Source organism: Pyrgilauda ruficollis, unplaced genomic scaffold (genome assembly GCF_017590135.1).
Source record: "Pyrgilauda ruficollis isolate IOZ18807 unplaced genomic scaffold, ASM1759013v1 scaffold123, whole genome shotgun sequence".
Lineage (NCBI taxonomy): Eukaryota > Metazoa > Chordata > Aves > Passeriformes > Passeridae > Pyrgilauda > Pyrgilauda ruficollis.
In genome coordinates, this window is record NW_024510655.1 from 264,236 (window position 1) to 268,882 (window position 4,647).

A 4,647-nucleotide genomic window follows, 5' to 3' on the forward strand; every position below is an offset into this window, starting at 1 on the left:
TCCCTCCCTCCCTCCCTCCTTCCCTCATTTTTTCTCTTTTCCCTTATAAGTGTCCTTGGGTGATATTTTTGTGGTTTTATTTTGTTGGAAATCATGTAACTTTTACAATTTTCAAAGTAACTTTAGTCATGTGTTTGTTTGCCTTTGCCAAAGGGGAAGGGGGGGTCAGGGGAGGGGGGTGGAATTGAGGTTTCTCTTCAAAAGACTACTCACTGAGGGTTTGAATTTTGCTCAGTGAGGCCTGATAGGCTTCAATCAGCAAAAATCCACATCTGCAGGTTGGGAGTAGCAAGAAGATACAGAGAAGATAAACAGACATGAACAAATATGCCCTCATTAGGTTGGAGTCATCTGATGTGGAAAAAGATTGATATGAGAACCAAAGAATGAGGACTAAATTAGCATCAAAGGTAAAGGGATCCACTAGGAGATAGAGTACTGAGAATTGTACAATGTAGAACCCAATGAATGAGAATTTATTTGGGTTTTAAATGTATAAATATGTGAAAAGTCTAGCAAAGGACTAGGTGAGCTGGAATGATTTCTACTGCACATCCTGTCTGGAATAAAGTAATGCCTGATTATCTCAAACTTGAAAGATGGTACTCAGGAGTTTCTTTTATTCCTGCAGTTTCAGCGACAATTTTGCAATGCTTTCATGTTGTTATATTACTATAGATAATAAATAATAAAATGGCTACATACCTGCTTTCCTTTGCAGCCAAATTGTTCAAAAATCAACCCTGTGTACGTGTATTTATACACATTGAGCATTTCAGTATCATTTCACTGTAATCCACTCCAAGGGATCTTTTAGCAAGAATCTGGGTTACTCCCTTCTCCTGGGAGAAGTTTGTGACACTTGTCCCTGCAGAGGAAGTGGTGATGTGGCTCCTGGGGAGCTCTGCTGCCCACGGTGTGGCTGATCTGGCCCAAGTGGCCACGAGTCACAGTTGCAAGGTACCCTGAGCCCTGGGGAGCAGATGGGAAGCCCCTCTCCGCTGTGAGGATCCTGGGAATTGGAACACCACTGGAGAAGATCTGCTGTGTCTTCACAGCTGCCCTGGCTGGGGTGGCTGGTGGGTCCTCCCCTGCCCTGGCACTTGTGGTCTTGCTGGGGTTTGTTCTGTCACTTCAGAGCCGTCAGCGTCCCTGTCCTGCGCTGGGAGAGGAGCCCCATGTCAGCATTCCTCCTCTGCTCTCCTCAGGCTGCTGCAGCGCTGCTGTTCCTGGGAGCTGTTGGACCCACTCTGAGCTTCAGCTGTCTGGTAAAATCTGCTTCGTGCCCGTGGTGTTCAGAGGCTGCAGCATTCAGCCACAGGAGGCAGGGAAGAGGCTGGCAGTGCCCTGGGAGACCTTTCCCAGCGTGAGTGGCGCGTGCCCGGGACAAGGAGATTTTCCGGACAGGGAAGTTGGAGGGCTCAGAGGCTGCTGGCAGTGGGGAAGGATTTAAAAAACCTTTACAACCACATCTGTCCCATTTTACCTGGCTCCAGGTTACAGATGGCAGAGCAGCAGACTTTTGACTGTGGTCTTCTGTGTAAATGTATCCAACAACCTGGGTGCAGATTGGTGATGGAGGGAGGAACCCAAGAGCCGTGTTGGTTCATACAGCATGGATCAATAGCAAAAATAAACTATGCTAAACTCCTCTGAGTTACCTTGGGACCCCAAGCGTGACAGCAGCAAGACCAGACCTGGGACAAACCCCAGCCCATTCTGTGCTGAGGCCACCTGGGCTGGAGGCTGGGGCTGAGCAGGTCTGTAAAGCTCTGGGTGGAGAAGGAAACAAGAAAACTATGGTAGGTTGTAAGATTGAGCTCATCAGATAGGAAAATGAGGAAGGGATTGGAGCATGTCCAAGCAGGACACCTGCAGCTTTTGGGTTAGGGGCAAGTCTTGCTGCACTGGCCTCAGGGTGCAGAGAGGGATTGTGCCAAGCAGCAAAATTGCTTCTGCACCACTTCTAGCCACAGAGGAAGCTCCAGCTTTGCTGATAAGAGCCTGTTGAAAGCAGAGGCTCATAAGTGTGGCTGCTCTGAGGCCTTTCTACTGCTGTTCAGGCCCCTCAGCCTTGCAGTGTAGCTGGGATCAGTGCTGTATCTGAGTATTTGCATTTTGCTTCTTTGAATTATCTGTTCCTGGCACAGACCCATTTCTTTCCCCATTGTTCCTAGAACAGCAGTTGTGCATGTTAAATTGCACATTTAAACCTATTGGGCTCATGAATTTGCCTGAAGAGAGTTGGCTGAGGACCAGCACCAGCCTGTGGCTGCCTGCTCACTCCAGCTGGGCCAAGGGCCATGGCAGGAGCAAATCCCCCCATGTTGTGGCAGTGAAATTGGCCCCATGGGCAAGTCACAATAGGTCCACCTCAGCTGTGAACAAGGTGCCTTTTAATTGATAACAGATGGTTATTGCTGCATGTTCAGCAGGCTCCTGTTATGTGGAATTTACAATCTATGCATTAAAAGGTGTAAAAATCAGCTGCTTTGGGCACAGTCAGGGGCTGGTTCCCCCCTGGCTGCTGGTCCCAGCAAGCGAAGTGGTGAGTTATGGATGTGAAAACACTCTGATTGTCCACAGCTCTGCTCTCAGGCCTGCACAGACACCCATGCCCCTAAAACAGTTGTGCTTGAACTTGGGAGGTCCGATAGGCTGGGGCTGTTCCTCCACCTGGGCCAGGATTTGGTTTGTTGAACATTTCTCTCCTCTCTCTGCTGCTGGGAGTACAGATGTCCGCGTTGGTCTTGGCTGTCCCAAGTTCCGGTCAATGGGCCCCAGCACGAACAAGAGACTGTGGCTGAAAGTAGGAGAAGGCAGAGCTGGGGCATGGGTGTCCTCCACAGAGCTCTGGCCAAGTGGGGACCCTGTCCTCAGCTGTTCTTCACTTTGTGAGAAACGATCCTCACTTTAAAAAATTTAAAAGGTTTATTAAACCTTAACAAAAATTACAACAAAGGACTGAATAAGGAAAGATTTCAGTGCTGGGAGTCTCCATAACTAGCAGCCATGTCCTCATCTACAAAATGGATACTCTGCCTTTTATACTCTTAGTGCCTCCCAAAATTTTGTCAGTCAAGTCCATCTCTGACATCAGTTGATGGAGATTACTTTCTTATGTCTTGACTGGAGGCCAGGTCATGTTGTCATGTTGCGCCTCCTGGTAACAAGGCAGCGCTCCCAAATGCCCTCACTACCAAGGCTATTACAAGGGCGGGGGGAAGGAGGCCTCTGGGACGACATATTACAGTATTATACATCCACATAATATCTATTTCTTAACTGTGAAAGCTGACTATTACATTGCTTATCTACAAGCACCTTTCCTGTGGGGTCTTGAGACTCAGGTAAAAGCTGATGGCTTCCCTCGGGCCGTGGCTGATGGGAGAGTCCTCTGGTGGGGACGTGGGCTCCGAGAACTGGAGGGAGCTGCTTGAGAGTAGAAAGGGCAGTCAGCAGGCAGCCCACAGCCCCTCGAGGGTCGGGTGAGGGGAGGCCCAGCCCCTGTCCCAGCTACCCTCACCTCTCCATCTCGTCTCAGTGAAGTGATGGCTTCCTGAGGACAGTGAGTGCTGTGGGGGCCAGGCCGCCCTTGGCCCTTCCATGGGGCAGGGCTCACAGACGGGGCAGTTCGAGCCCCTCGCGGAACTCTGGGCAGGGAGTCAACAGCTTCAACAGGGTACAGCCCTGCCCCCAACCTGGGCGCACCTGGGCAGGGGGGGACCAGCTGCCACCTTTTCCCCCTCCCTCCTTTCAGGGCACGGGACATCTCCCCACACACTGCTCAGGGTGCTGGGGGGCTGCCGGGGCATTACCAGAGTAGAAGCCCACCGAGTTGTGCAGGCTGGGGAGGGTGAGCCAGGTGAGATGTAAAGCCATCCATTGTCCAGCCGTGACTGTGGCCGTGAGTCACTGAGGCCCAGGCAGAGCACTTGCCACAGCAATAGCAGCCTGGCAGGCACACGGCAAAGAGCACTTGGCTGGGCTGTGCCAGGACCCTGTTCTGCTCAGCCCTGCTGCCTGATGCACTCTTACACACTGCAGGGATTCAACCATCCTACAGAAGCGGCAGGCATCATCACCTTTCTCCCCATGGGCCTTGTGGCTGCTGTACCAGCCCCATGCCATGAGCACCTTCAGAACAATGTAGGCGATAGGGAATGGCTGGGACATGGGGTGGCGTTGGTGCCGCCAGCCATCTGCACAGTGGAACCCGGCAGAATCTCCTCACAGGGTGTGATGGAGCCCTGTTTCTTTTTGCGGGCTGTCTCTTGTCACTTCTCTGCATAACCCAAAGCTGCAGGAACCTGATCGTGGTTTGCTCTTTTGAGTCCCCATGGCAGGGGCTCAGCACAGACTGGGGAGCAGCAACAGCCAGAAGCAGCCCTGTAGCCTGTGCTGCTGCAAACCTGTTGTTTCCATTCTGGATGTTTCTGGTTGCATTTTGGCAGAGGCCCGCTCTCCAATGCCCTTGGACAGCCTCCTGCCAGGGGCCACAGGGCCGCCAACCACATTATTCTGGTGCAGAGGTGCCCAGTCCTCTCCCTGTCCTGGGGATGTTTGCTGTACGCAGCAGGAAAGACTCAGACTGCCAAACCCCAGGGGTGCAGGTCGTGCCAAGAAAAACACCAAGAGCACATAGCA